The sequence below is a fragment of the Loxodonta africana genome, chromosome 26 (genome assembly GCF_030014295.1).
Source record: "Loxodonta africana isolate mLoxAfr1 chromosome 26, mLoxAfr1.hap2, whole genome shotgun sequence".
In the NCBI taxonomy this organism is placed as follows: Eukaryota; Metazoa; Chordata; class Mammalia; order Proboscidea; family Elephantidae; genus Loxodonta; species Loxodonta africana.
The window spans coordinates 13,520,237-13,536,381 of NC_087367.1; the positions used below are offsets into that span (position 1 = coordinate 13,520,237).

Genomic DNA, 16,145 nt, shown 5'->3' on the forward strand with positions numbered 1-16,145 from the left:
CAGGAGTTTGAACCTAGCAGCCGCTCTGCGGGAGGAAGATGTGGCAGTCTGCTTCCATAAAGATTTACAGCCTTGGAAACCTTATGGGGCAGTTCTACTCTGTCCTGTCGGGTCGCTATGAGTTGGAATCGATTCAATGACAGTGGGTTAATTTTTCTGATAAATCACATTCTGCTTTTATCTTTTTATTTATCCTTACTTTCTCCTTCATATTATTTTATTCATCTTTCTGTCTTCTTTAATTTACCACAGTATTTTACCTTTATTGACAAAAACACTTAACTTTTTTGAATTTTCTCTCGACTACATCTTTTACTGTTAGTTCATTGCTTAATGTCTAAATTACCTGTAATTTCAGTTTTATTTCCTCTTTGACTTAAATTTAATAAGAACATTTCCAAGCAAATTAACTTGAGGGAAGGGAAATATGCTTTTTCTTATTAATTTCTGGTTTTATTGAATTGTGGTCAGAGAGTGTGATGGTGTGATTTTTACTTTTCCAAACGTCTGTTTGACAAGGGTGTGTATTTTTGTTTGATACAAAACTCTGCATGTATCTATTAATTCAAGCTTAACCCATTACCATGGAGCTGATGCCGACTCATAGCAACCCTATATATCAATCAAATTCTCAATATTTTAGTTATTTTATGTATTCTATAAATTCAGAAGAAGATTTAGTAAAATTTCCATGATAATTGTGATTTTTGTCAACTTCTCTACACATTTCTAACAGCTTTTGCTTTACTTATTTTGCCCACAAATATTCACAGCTGTTATAATATCTTTGCGATAGACTGTACTTTTGCCAGAATAGAATATCTCTTCTTATTCTACCTTTTTAGCTCAAATTCTGCTTTGTCTAATATTACTTTTGCCACCTCTACTTTATTTTTTGCTTTTGTTTGATATGTTTGCCCCAACTTCTATTTTTAGTGTGTTCTATTTATTTTTTATTTAGGAGCCCTGGTGACACAGTGGTTAAGAGCTCAGCTGCTAACCAAAAGGTCAGCAGTGTGAATCCACCAGCCACTTCTTAGAAATCCTATGGGGCAGTTCTACTTTGTCCTATAGGGTCGCTATGAGTGGGGATCAATTTGATGGCAATGGGTTTGGATTCTCTGGTTTTGTTAGCAACATGCTTAATTTTGCTTTTTAAGAATATCATTTGAAAGTCTTTAACAGGGCATTTAATACATTTGCATTTTCTGTGGTCACTGGGCTTCCGTTACACTTTAAGTTCCTGTGCAGGAATCTCCCCTCGACACATCGATCTTCTGTCCAACCACGGAGACAAATAAGTCATGCAGATGGTTTTAGTTTGTAGAATGTTGGCTCCAGAGTTCATGTTATCCAACCTGCTCTTTTCCAGGTGAGAAAGCAGACTGGTGTGAGGTCACATCATTTAGTGACGAGGCTGGAACTGGCAGGTAAATTTGAACATAACACTGTAATATCTACTGTCATCTCAAGAAGGCCTTGTTAGGGTCAAATGCAGTCCAGCTGCAGTCATCCACACTGGCTTTTCCCTTTTGACAATCCATAGCATTGGTTGGCTCTGGGTTATAGCCAATGTCATTGCTCCTTTCAAAATACAGTGTAGTAGAGAGTTTCCCAAGGATCAGTACCTGTACCTTGAAAGCACGATATAATTTTAGATGGCACAAGATAAATATTTTTATTTTAATGTAATTATGAAAAAAATATGCATCTGGCACACCCTTTAATTTAATGGGTATTATAACTTAGAACAGCACCATCATGGGTTGAATTAGGTCCTCCTGAAAATGTGTTATCAATTTGGTTAGGCCATGATTCCCAGTATTGTGTGGTCATCCTCCATTTTGTGATTGTAGTTTAGTTGAGAGGATTAGGATGGGATTATAACACCACCAAGGTAAAGGGAGTTTCGCAGGGGTATGACCCATACTACCTTTTATCTTTCAAGAGATAAAAGGAAAGAGAAGCAAGCAGAGAGTTGGGGACCTCATACCACCAAGAAAGCAGCACCAGGAGCAGAGTGTGTCCTTTGCACAAAGGATCCCTGCGCCTGAGAAGCTCCGCGACCAGGGGAAGCCTTCCTCCAGAGCTGACAGAGAGAGGAACCTTCCCCTAGAGCTGACGCCCTGAATTTGGACTTGTAGCCTACTAGACCGTGAGAAAATAGATTTCTCTTTGTTAAAGCCATCCACTTGTGGTGTTTCTGTTATGGCAGCGCTAGATGACTGGACCAAGCACTAAGATTAAAAGTGGGACAATTTAAAGAAAAATATTAAGTTAATAGTACAGGTAACGCAGATATGAAAAACATCATGAATGACCGAAGTTTGGGAAATACTGATTTTAGGGTAAGTTTTGAAAGCCAGATAACTCTGGGTTCATATCCTGGACCTGCACCTTGTGAGGGTTAAATAAGATACATAAAAGTCTTGACTTGATAAATCTTTGGCTGTGGTATTTCTCTAATATAGCTTGTATTAGTCCTGTCTCCTTAAATAGATTGTAAAATCCTTCAAGGACAGGAAACACACACTTTGCAAAGTTATAGAGCACCATCATATGGGATTTTTGTTGTTGTTGTTTTTTGAGAAGAAACGTGGCCTAGATGAGCCAGTCACAGCCTGTGTATTTCTGAACTTGATCTGAGTTTTTTTTTTTTTTTCCAACCTCATTGTAGTCATGAAATACATTAGCAGCAACACTGAGGAGAGATTTAATGGTACTAGGCAAGGCATACATCAAGGTTAATAGAAAGGACCTTTGCCCTCGACATGATTACAGTCTAAATTAGTCTCCACAGTGACCTGATTTTGGGAACTATGGCTCCACTTTTAACTAGATATATAAGTTAGTTGACTTATCTGGGTCTCAGCTTCCTCAGTTGCAAAATGAATGCTATGCTAAATAACCTGGTTTCTGACAATTAATATTGTATGCCTTACATAATAAATACGTTGTGAGTTATAATTCTCCTATCAGATTCCCCCAAGTGACTACTATTCATTCATACAGTCATTCATACATGCATGCAAAGATACATATGACGAAGAACCCACTACATCAGGATTGGAGGAAGACTCATTAACAACCCTCGATATGCAGATGACACGACCTTGCTTACTGAAAGCGAAGAGGACTTGAAGCACTTACTGATGAAGATCAAAGACTACAGCCTGCAGTATGGATTGCGCCTCAACATAAAGAAAACAAAAATCTTCACAGCTGGACCAATAAGCAACATCATGATAAACGGAGAAAAGATTGAAGTTGTCAAGGATTTCGTTTTACTTGGATCCACAATCAAAACCCATGGAAGCAGCAGTCAAGAAATCAAAAGACACGTTGCATTGGGCAAATCTGCTGCAAAAGACCACTTTAAAGTGTTAAAAAGCAAAAATGTCACTTGGAGGACTAAGGTGCGCCTGACCCAAGCCGTGGTATTTTCAATCGCCTCATATGCATGCGAAAGCTGGACAATGAATAAAGAAGCCTGAAGAATTGATGCCTTTAAATTATGGGGTCGGTGAAGAATGTTGAATATACCATGGACTACCAAAAGAATGAACAAATCTGTCTTGTAGGAAGTACAGCCAGAACGCTCCTTAGAAGTGAGGATGGTGAGACTTCTCACACTACTTTGGACACGTAATCAGGAGGGACCAGTTTCTGGAGATGGACATAATGCTTCCTAAGGTAGAGGGTCAGCAGAAAAAAAGGAAGACCCTTGATGAGATGGATTGACACAGTGGCTACAATAATGGGTTCAAACATAGCAACCAGTGTGATGATGGTGCAAGACCAGGCAGTGTTTCGTTCTGTTGTACATATGGTGGCTATGAGTCAGAACCCACTGGCTGGCACCTAACAACAACAACTATGTGTCAGGCACTGTTAGAGAAATCATGACACCTGTTCGCCTCAAGGAACTACTTAATAAAGTGAGTGATTTCTGCTAATTGATTTATTATGTGGCTTAAAAACAAGAAAGATTTCTTAAGGAAATCATTACATAGTATAAATGTTTGGCATCAGAAAAACATTTTTTTTAACTATCAGATCTCTCAGTTTAACAAGAAAATAGATTCATGAGAGAAATTCTAAAAGGTGTTTTTCTGGAAACAAAGCAAAGCCATCTGCCCTAGGTGATTATGGAAATCCAGCGTAGACGGAATGCATCCCCATCCGGGTATATCCAGCCCTGGGCTACACGCTCTAGCAGAGTTAAGGGGAGGGACGCTCTTGCAGAACCTTCTGACAAGTTGGAAAACTAGGATGTCCTTGCAGCACCCCCCACCACGTGGCTCACACACTGACTTCGCACAACTTAGGAAAAGGCACATTAAGAAAAAACAAATTACAAAATGGTGCCCGTTTGAGCAAAAGAGTCAAAAAGACAGCCTTTCTCCATACTGACCTAATGAGAGCGCATCTTGGCAAATGGGCCACAGCCTGGCCTTCGGCTCCACTCACCCCTCTGCGAAGTGACTGTACAGGGTACAGACGACACAAATGTGCTCAGCAACCCAGCTTATGGGGAACAATTGAATAGTACTAAACACGCAGAAGATAAAAAAAAAAAAAAAAAGGTCGGACGTTCATGTCACATCGGGGTCAGTTCTTGGAAACCCTGGCTGCGTAGTGGTTAAGTGCTGTGGCTGCTAACCAAAAAGTCGGCAGTTGGAATCCACCAGGTGCTTCTTGGAAACTCTATGGGGCAGTTCTACTCAGTCCTATAGGGTCACTGTGAGTCGGGATCTACCTGATGGCAACTGTTTTTTTGGGGGGGGGGGTGTAAACACGCTGAGGGAGCCCTGGTGGCACAATGGTTAAGAACTAGGCTGCTAAACAAAAAGGTCAGCAGTTCGAATCCACCAGCCGCTCCTTGGAACACTTATGGGGGTAGTTCTACGCTTTCATATAGGGGCCCTGTGAATCGGAATAGATTCGACGGCAATGGGGTTTTTGTTTTTTGAAACACGCTGAGGCGATCATCCTGTGGCATAATTGTGATCCTTGTGAAAACAGGTTTTAAAAATTTCTAACTTTCCAAACCAAGTAATAGTCTCCGTCCAAGAAGCAGGTTCCCCCAAATTGCGTTTAGAAAACTAGCTCTAGAAAAAAACCTGCATTGTTCAGAGGAGGCCTTTTGTGGCAAACTGACCGCCGTACCAGCACCAGAAGCCCCGACAGCGTGAGGGTTAAACGTTTTCAAATTCCCTTCCGCCGCTGAAGGCTGGATCTTGTTGCCTAGTGACTGCTTCGTGGCTTGCTGCTGTCACTCACCTTGTCTCCAGAGAGTTATCCTCCACTCTCCTAAGGAAGGTTATGATTGGACAAAGGTGACATCATAGTGCATAGAAGAATGGCATCTCTTTGTCAAGGCAGCACCAATAAAATGATTCAAGAGTTGGTAGCAAAGAGTTTGGTTCCTTTGTTTTGTTTCTTTAATATAGAGCTAAAAAAAAAAAAAAGGATACATTTTCTCCATTTCTTGCAGAGCCAATGTTGCAGGTGTTACTAGTGAAATTTCACGCAGGAAACTTTCCTTGCATGTGGATCATCTTCATGGCCATTTAATCAGCACTTTTTTTTAGCCCAGCCAAAGCCTTTTCCCCTCCCCAAGCACTTGGTCAGCCCTTGAGAAGCTGAATGGGTCTCAGGCAGAAACCGGCAGCTCACTGTCCCACCAGTGGTTACAGAGTGGAATTTCGCACGAGGCAGGTTTTTTTTTTTTTTTTTTTTTTTTTTTTGGTGCTTATCTGAGACATACCTAAAGTGGTTCCAAAGCATCAATTTCAAGGTCAGCTTTATAATAAGACTTCGGGGCACAGACAGGAGGCATCAAAAGAATAACAAAATCGATTAAAGTCGAAAACTTTTAAACTCACGCAGTTGGAGACATTTCACTCATTTGAGATAATAAGCAAACATAAGCTCTTTGATTACTTTTGATATTTACACCCCACATATTTGCACTGCTTTAAAAGCCAGCCTAATACCTCTTTTATTTTGTTTTATTTCTTTGCACGGACTTGCTGGCCACTCTTGAATATTCTGGCCGTCAAAGGCATTATCCATGCGATCGCAGTGTGGGTTGCAGATCCATTATGCCAGGCTGCTATATTAAATCATCTGTTAAATGCTTTCTTTTCTTGGTAAATATTCTGTATACAGCATAGTCACAGCTGGTATAATTGGATAATTGCTCCCAATTAATGCTCTATTTCAAAAGCTGCAACTCCACTTAAAGCTTAGAGTCGAGCTGTAACAAAGGCAAACCCCCACGGGAAACAGAAGACAGAGTGAGAATTCCTTTCTGCAGTTCTACTGGAAAGCAATTAGAGAGAAAGAGAGAGCACTAATAAATTACATATGGCCTTGCTTATACCACCACTGATAAGAAACCTGCAGCGTGCAGGCTAAAATATGTAAGTACACCACTGCCTCTCCCCAAAACTGGCTGCAAGTATTTAAACATTGTCATTTCTCATTTGGATAATCAACTTTGTTCTTAAAGTGAATTAAATCTGACTGTACATTTCTTGGAAACCCTGGTGGCATAGTGGTTAAGGGCTACGGCTAATCAAAAGGTCTGCAGTTCAAATCCACCAGGCGCTCCTTGGAAACTCTATGGGGCAGTTCTACTCTGTCCTATAGGGTTGCTATGAGTCGGAATCGAATCGATGGCAGTGGGTTTTGGTTATACATTTCTTGGAGCAAAATTTGTTTAAAAGAAGGAAGAGATAGTATTTAAGCAGAATCAAGTGACAAGGAAACACTCATTCTCAGAATTATCACCACTTTCATTTAGAAACTTTATACATAATGTATTTTCCTTTATATTATACGTATATATGTAAAATTTTATATATAATTCCCTCCAAGAGTTCAGATGTGGTAGGCAAGGGAAGGTAGAAAGTGGGCGGGAACTGTTTTACATGAAATCTCAATAGATGTGAAGGCCAAGTTCTGTTGCTGACCTGGTTCTTGCTCATTTGATTAGAAAGATACCAAGCATCTGGGTTCTTAAAATGTTTCCCGGGTGGCAGTTACTTGAAGAATCAGTAAGTGGGTGAAACAAATTATGATATTGTAGAATTGGCAGTACTATAATTTGATTAAGATTTAGTTTCAAAGAGAAAGAAGCAAACTACAGACTTAATGAAGAAACTAGTCTACAGGACGTATAGTCTACATGAACCACAGCCTCATCTACCCTGAGACGAGAATACCTAGATGGTGCCCAGCTATCACTGCCAACTATTCTAATCAGGGCCACAATAAATGAACCCTGATTGAATGGCAGAAAAATGTGGAACAGAATCTCAAATTCCTAAAAGACAAAAAACCAGACATACTGGACTGATTGAGACTGGTGCACTCCCCAGAGAATATTGCCCTATACTCCCCAAACCTTGAAGAAAAATTAACCCCTGAGGGTTACCTTGTAGTTAAATAACAGATTGGCTCACAAAATAATGAATATCACCCATAAGTACTGTGCTCCTTTAAAAAAATCACCTACCTGAGACTGAAGGGTCAACAGTTACTTTAAAAGAAAGATGAGAATATAAGGGGGCAGAGAAACTAGATTATTTATTGGAAATGGAACAACCAGAACAGAAATAATGAGAATGTTCACACATTGTGAAGAATGTAACCAATGTCACTGAACAATTTGCATAGAAATTGTTGAATGGGAACCTAAGCTGCTGTGTAAACCTTCACCAAAAGCACAATAAAGTATTATTTAAAAAAAAAAGATTTTATTTCATATTTACTTTTATTTTACCTGTTAAGAGATTTAATACTATAAACAAGATCTTAAGAGAATGCTTGCCAGATGAGCTAATTATAAAATTATTCTACTCTCTTCCTTTAATGCCCTAAAAAAGCTTAGATGTCTTGGTTCCAATTACATTTAAAAGTAGTAAATAGATATTTTAATAGACTTCCATAATGTAGGCTGACCTTTTTACTTATCACAATTGGTAAGATTTTACCCTAGGAAACAACTTGTTAAGATACAAGTTATAAAAGCTTAGTAGTACCCCTACTTTCTTAACTTTTAAAAAAATTATACTTTTTCTTTTTGGTTCAGGATCATTTTAGTTTGACAGGTAACCATAACAGACCATAGTGTACAGGATATATACCGTTTTGTCAAAGGATTTGATGAAGAATTTTTTGTATTTTATAAGAATTTGTATTGCTTTTAATGAACTCCAAATCTCAGGCTGTGATAGTGATACCCTGAAAACCCAAGTTGACTCCATGACTCCCCCAGTCTTGGATTCTAACTTCTTACCATGGCGCCTACAGAGCTCTGCATGGCATGGTCCCACAATCTGGAGACTTCGCAAGCCTCACCTCCTACCAGTCTTTCCTTTGCACAACCTGCTTCAGGTACAATAGCTGCCCTTCCTGCTCTTCCTCAAAAACATCAAAGGGCTGCAGCCTCTACCTTTGCCTTCGCTGTTCCCTACCTAGAAGGTTGTTCAAGACATTCGTCTCTCTCTCTCTCCTTTACTTCATTCCAACCCTCACTCAACCAGCTCTTCTTGTCTACCCTGTCACCCCGATCCTGCTTCCCCTTTCCAACCTTATCAGTTTCAGATCATTTAATTCTATTTCAGGTAATTTAATTCTATTTTTCATTTTGTCAGTCTCCATCTGCTAGAATATAAGCTCCACGAGGGCACAGACTTTGGTGTGTCTTGTTCACTACCAAACAACAAGGGTGATTGACATTTTAATAAGTGCTCAATAGAAATTTGTTGAGTAAATGAATAAATGGCCAAGCATTCTTATTGTGCGTGGATATTCCTGTAACTTAGAGGCAGTACAACCTGGTAATTAAGGCATAGTTTTAGGAATCAGACATGGGTTTTAATCTTTTTTTTTTTTTTTCTAGCTAGTGTAACTGTTGGCAATTTAAGACCCTTGAGACTGGGTTTCTTCATCTATAGGTGATAACATTGACCTCATTAACCTCATATGGTCACTATGATGATTAAATGAAATAACAAAAAATATACAAAATATTTGGCTTAGTGCTTGCCATGCCTGGCAAGTAGAAAACACTCAGTATTATCATTCCAGATAATGCGCATCACAGATTACTAAACCAAATTCAAATAGTTCTTACTTAAAAAAAAAAAAGCCACTGAACTAGAAACTGGTCCCTCATACCCTCCCATTCCTTCTTAGACAGCTTTTAATATTTCTTTCCTGCAATCCATCTCATAGTCTATGGGGGAGCCATCAACCTGACTTGAGGGTTTTTCATTCAACTATCAGGTCTAAAAGTAATAGAAACTGTCCAGTTTATTCCAGCTTCTCATCTGTTGCTTACTTACAAATTTTTATTATCTCCCTTACTCTGCAGTTTAAATAAGACACACTATTTTTGTTGTGCAAAAAGAAATTAGATGAATTCAACAGCATATAAAAAGAATTACACACCATGACCAAGTGGAATTTATCCCAGGAATGCAAGGGTGGTTCAACATAAAATTATTCAGTGAAATACACTACTTTAATAGATCAAAGGAAAAGAACCACATGATCATCTCAATTGGTGCAGAAAAGGCTTTTGACATAATCCAACACCCTTTATGATTAAAAACAAAAAAAATCCAACAAACTAGGATCGGAAGGGACATACTTCAACAAGATGAAGAGTATTTATGGAAAAAACCACAGCTAACGTCATATTGAATGGTCAAACACTAAAAGCTTTTCCCTAAGATCAAGAACAAGACAAAGATGCCCACTCTCACTACTACTATTCAACATTGTACACGAAGCTTTAGCCAAACAATTAGGCAAGAAAAATAAATAAAAGGCACCCAAATCAGAAAGGAAGATATAAAACTATATATATTCATAGATGACATAATCTCCAAAAATCTACAAGAATGCCACTAGAGCTAATAAATGAATTCAACAAAGTGGTAGGGTACAAGATCAACCCCCCAGAATCAGTTGCATATCTATACACCAGCAATGAAAAATTAGAAAAGAAAATTAAGACAATTCCAGTTACAATAGCATCTAAAAGACTAAAATACCTACATATAAATTTAACTAAGGAGGTGAGAGACATGTACACTGAAAACTATAAAACGTTGCTAAAAGAAATTAAAAACCAAAACCAAACCTGTTGTTGTCGAGTCAATTTCAATTCATAGCAATCCCATAGGACAGAGTAGAACTGCTCCATAGGGTTTCCAAGGAGCAGCTGGTAGATTCGAACTGCTGACTTTTGGTTAGCAGCGAAGCGAGACTTAAATAAATGGAAAGATATCCCATGTTTATGTATTGGAAGACTTAACATTATTAAGATGTTCATACTATTAAACATTCCCTATCCAAATTCTAACATTCTTTTTTTCAGAAATAGAAAAGCTGATCCTTAAATTCATATGGAATTACGAAGGGCCCAAATATCCAAAACAATCTTAAAAAGAACAAAGTAGGAGAGCTCACGTTTCCTGATTTAAAAATACAGTAATCAAAAGAGTGTGGTACTAGTATAAGAATAGACATATAGACCAATGAAATAGAATTGGAGTCCAGAAATAAATCCATACATCTATGGCCAATCAATTTTCAACAAGGGTGCCAAGTCCATTTAATAGGGAAAGAATGTTCTCTTCAACAAATAGTGCTGGGACAACTGAATTTCCACATCCAAGAGAATGAAGTTGGACCCCTACCTCATAGCATATATGCAAATTAATTCAAAACAGATCAATGACCTAGATATAAGAGCTAAAGCCATCAAGTTCTTAGAAAACCCAAAACCCATTGCCAATGGGATGATTCTGACTCATAGCAACCCTATAGGACATAGTAGAACTGCCCCATGGAGTTCCCAAGGTTGTAATCTTTACAGAAGCAGATTGTCACATCTTTCTCCCATGAAGCAGCTGGTGGGTTTGAAATGCTAACCTTTCAGTTAGCAGCTGAATTCTTTAACCACTGCTCTACCAGGGCTCCTTCAGACTCTTAGAAGGACCTTGTTTTTGGCAATGGATTCTTAGACAACAAAAGCATAAGCAACAAAAGAAAAAAATAAATTGGACTTGATCAAAAAAAACAAAAAACCTTTTGCACATGTTGCTTTTGAGTCAGTTCCGACTCATAGAGACAATATAGAACAGAGTAGAACTGCCCCACAGAGTTTCCAAAGAGTGGCTGGTGGATTTGAACTAACAACCTTTTTGTTAGCAGCCAAGCTCTTAACCAATGCACCATAAACAGACATTGTCAAGAAAGTGAAAAGACAGCCCATAGAATGGGAGAAATTATTTTAAAATCATTAACACAATAAGCATTTAGAAACTCTGGTGGCGTGGTGGTTAAGAGCTATGGCTGCCAACCAAAAGGTCGGCAGTTCGAATCCACTAGGCACTCCTTGGAAGCCCTATGAGGCTGTTCTACTCTGTCCTATAGGGTCACTATGAGTCAGAATCGACTCGATGGCAATGGGTAATAAGTGTTTGATATCCCGAGTATATAAAGAACTCCTACAACCCAAAACCAAAAAGACAAACAACCCGATCAAATGCTGGGCAAAAGGCTTGAATAGGCATTTTTCTAAAAGCATATACAAATGGTCAATAAGCACATGAAAAGATGCTCAACATAGTAAGTCATTGTGTGCCATCGAGTTCATCCTGACTCATAGCAACTGTATATGACAGGGTAGAACTGTCATAAGATTTCCAAGGCTGTAATGGATGGAGCGCTGGAGGTACTCACTCATCTATGCCAAGAAATTTGGAAGACAGCTACCTGGGCAACTGACTGGAAGAGATCCATATTTGTGCCCATTCCAAAGAAAGATGATCCTACAGAATGCAGCAATTATCAAACAATATCACCGATATCACAAGCAAGAAAAATTTTGCTTAAGATAATTCAAAAAGGGTTGCAGCAGTACATTGACAGGGAACTGCCACAAGTTCAAGCCAGATTCAGAAAGGGGGTGGAACAAGGAATATCATTGCTGATGTCAGATGAATCTTGGCAGAAAGCAGAGAGTACCAGAAAGATGTTTACCTGCATTTTGTTGACTATGCAAATGCTTTCTACTGTGTGGATCACAACAAATTATGGCTAACATTGAGAAGAATGAGAATTCCAGTACACTTAATTGTGCTCATGAGCCATCTTGTACATAGACCAAGGGGCAATCATTCGAACAGAACAAGGAGATACTGCGTGGTTTAAAGGCAGGAAAAGTGTGCATCGGGATTGTATATTTCACCATATTTATTCAATCTGTATGCTGAGCAAATAATCCAAGAAGCTGGACTATACAAAGAATGCGGCATCAGGATTGGAGATGAATTAACAACCTATGATATGCAGATGACACAACCTTGCTTAATAAAAGTAAAGAGGACTTGAAGCACTTACTGATGAAGATCAAAGACTACAGTCTTCAGTATGGATTGCACCTCAACATAAAGAAAACAAAAATCCTCACAACTGGACCAACAGGCAACATCATGATAAATGGAGAAAGGATTGAAGTTGTCAAGGGTTTCATTTTACTTGGATCCACAATCAACGTCCATGGAAGCAGTGGTCAAGAAATTGAACGACTGTGTTGCATTGGGCAAATCTGCTGCAAAAGGCCTCTTTAAAGTGTCGAAAAGGACTAGGGTGCACCTGATCCAAGCCATGGTATTTTCAATCACTTCATATGCATGCTGAAGGTGGACAGTGAATAAGGAAGACCGAAGAAGAACCGATGCCTTTGAATTACGGTGTTGGTGAAGAATATCGAGTATACCAATTGACTCCCAGAAGAATGAACAAATCAGCCTTTGGAACAAGTATAGCCAGAATGGCTCTTTAGAAACAAGGATGGTGAAACTTTGTCTCACGTACTTTGGACACGCTATCAAGAGGAACCAGCCCCTGGAGAAGGGCATCACGCTTGGTAAAGTAGAAGTCAGGAAAAGAGGAAGACCCTCCACAAGATGGACTGACACAGTGGCTGTAACAATGGGCTCAAGCATGATTCTGACGATGTCGCAGGACCGGGCAGTGTTTTGTTCTGTTGTACATAGGGTCGCTACCAGTTGAAACCTTCAACAGCACCTAACGGCAGCAGCAGCAGCAACGTATGGCTTTGCAAGATCTGGCCCCAGTCCCTCTGCTTTGTAGCCACACTGTCATAGCTCACTGAAAGCCTCATTTTCCCTTATCACAGAGATCTCAGAGAAAACAGTAACCCCTGACCGGCACAATTTTTCATACATTCGTTCCCAAAATAATACCTCTGCTTCTTTCATATCTTAGCTTAAATCACATCTTCAGGGTGTTGTTAGGTGCCAGTTGATTCTCGACTCACAGCGACCCCACGTGACGAAGTAGAACTGCCTCCCACTGGGTTTTCTAGCCTGTAATATTTACGGGAGCGGATCATCAGGTCTTTCTGCCGCGGAGCCCGAGTGGGTTCCAATCACCAATATTTTGTTTGGCAGCTGAGCAGTTAACTGTTAGGCCGCCTGTTACATGATCTCATAGCTCTCTAGTCTTTCGATGGCAACTATTACACTTACATTTTTAGGGCAGGGCTTGTCTATTTTTGTGTTTGGGACTAGGCGCTCAAATACTTGAGTGAATAGATCTCAGCTCACTAAGGATGAGCTTTTTGTCAACCCCTCTCCAACGTACAAGATTACCCTATAAACTTAAATTACATTGCAGAGTACTTTAATCTGGCTGCAATCTCTTAGAATTCTCAACTCCCTTCTCCTGACACACATCAGTTGTTTCAGCTTCGATCTCCCCTAAATTAATATTACTTTTTGTAATCTCTTTTTGTCCAACTCCCCCTTTCCTTTTATTAAACTTGCCAAGGGTAACTCAATACCAGTATTCACTTGAGCCAAAATCTTGAGGTTGAGGCAAAACTTTCATGGAAGGAAACTACTTATCCAAAAAATTTTGTGCATGTTGCTTTCAGTTAAGAAGGGATTGTTGTTTATCAAACACATTATGAGCTAAATAAGCTTTTATAGCTTGCCTTGAAGTTTGCTGGAAAATGCGCCTACTTTCCAAACAACAGATTTGTAAATAAACTTTTGGAACACAACTATCTGTGAATATAAGTGCGTTGAATTCTCCGTATACACAAAAGTTAGCTCCTGGCTATTTTAATTTTCACCTGCAGCTTCTAAACACCTCTATTTAAAATTTCATGGAACATAAACAACTATTGGTATTTTAAATCTAAATCCAATCTACATTGACAGCTTTATTTCCAGTTTTTAAAAAGCTATCAAATTAGTATGTTCTGAAATTATGAAGGGATGAATGCGTTCTTAATCCACATTTCAAAAATAGGTTATTGTTGTAAAAATATTTCTTTCCCCATCAGAGCTAGACAATAAATGCAAAAGTGAGAAAAAAATTCTTTTAAGGAACAAATAGATGGGTCCCAAATGGCTATGATTTTTAAACGACTGTTGTACTTCAAAAGGATGCATTGGAAGGAGTGGGGCACAGAGAGGGTGGTTGTAGTTTATAATCAATGTGGTTGACTCACTTAATTTAAATGAACTATATGTAGAAAATACTATTTAAATTATCGGCATAGAACTTCAAGGGGGGAAACAAGATGAAGAGGTTGGTTGTAGATGATTCCTTTTTATTTTTTATATTGGATGTCCCAGTTTTTAAACAGCGGTATTACTGGTGTATTTCAAGTAACATGAGTGCACTTAGAAACAATCTTAATACTTTTATATCCTACTCAATTCTTCTGTTATATTTCAAAATTTCTCACACACACGAGTTTTCTTTTAAATACTCAAACAGGAAAAACAGCTGAATTTTAGGAAGAGGATCATTAAATTAGTCCTATTTTAGCTTTCAGTGATTAAGATGACATGTAAAAACCAGGAAAAACAACGCTTTGAAAAATAAAAGATTTTTTCAATTCTGAAATTGAAACATGGTTTTTCATCTGCATGACTCCAATTCTGTACAAGTGCAACAGAAAGTTGTGTTTACGTGCGTGTGTATACGCATGTGCGTGTACACAGGACCACGAGCCACCTGTGTCTCCTCCACCCCGGCCCACAAATGAACAGCACAAAAATGTTATAAAACAAAGTTTATTCTGTAATACTTTATCATAATGAATTGCATCTCTTTGGTAAAAATAAACTTTATAAACATTTTAATAACCAGATTAGATACAAAAACTAAACATTCGTAAGTTGCTTTTAATATGGGCTAAGGACTGGCGGCTGAGAAGTGGTTCGCTCGTGACTGGTCATCTACTGGCAGTTATAATCCAAACTCAGGAAAACTGTTATGCTACATCAGAAAAGAGGGCAGGGAAACGGCTTAGTATCTCAAATTTCTCGCGTCAAAAAGCATTCTTATACGTTCATTTAAAAATAAATAATAGTTACAATGGGTTGGCAATTATACATTTGTATACACTATGATGGCAACATAACACTTTAAAATTAAGCACTTAGTTTATTAAGACATGTACAACAATTTAAAACAAAGTTTGACAATGGCACTGGCAGTCAGATGCAAAGAATGTGCTTCAAGAAAAAAATGGCAGGTGTAATGTTAAAATACTTTGCCTTTCAATAAATATTTTGACTACTCATTCACATATGGAAGTAAACTGTTTTTAATCAAAGCTTACACATTTCAAAATAATGAAAAACTGTAAAATAGATGTAAACCAAAAAGCCTCAAAAGTTTCATTAATTAAATGCTATGGCCTCCACAAAATGTTGTTAAGTTACTGTAGTATTTAAGACAACAGTCTTTACCGCTTTGTGAAGTGTTCACACCTACTGCTTGAATTGCTGGGAAAGGCCTCCTGGTCTGTGAAGACACAGGCATTCCCTCCTTAACACTTTCGCTAGCTTTGAACTCACACTGACAGATATTTAATTTACCATCTAGTATAAACCCTTCATATAATGCCTCAGAAAGTCGAAAAAGGGGAAAAAACGTTTGTATGTACTGAACTTTACAATGTACAAGGGAACCTAAGTTAACAGCAGTCGTGCCATCCGTAAGGAGGATGGGAAAGCCCAAACGTGAAAAAAGGAGGTGATCCACCCGTGGTGAGCTTTTTCATGGCGATA

The 16,145-nt window shown here is 38.6% G+C and overlaps 1 protein-coding gene across 1 annotated transcript in view; it reads right to left on the reverse strand.

Moving 5' to 3' along the window:
- Window positions 1-10,448: 10,448 nt before the first annotated feature.
- FOXN2 (forkhead box N2) overlaps window positions 10,449-16,145 on the reverse strand; it is a 67,238-nt gene continuing 61,541 nt past the window's right edge. Inside the window, exon 7 of the transcript XR_010319471.1 lies at window positions 10,449-15,348. The gene's annotated coding sequence lies outside the window, so the exon portion shown is untranslated. The remainder of the gene's footprint in view (window positions 15,349-16,145) is intronic.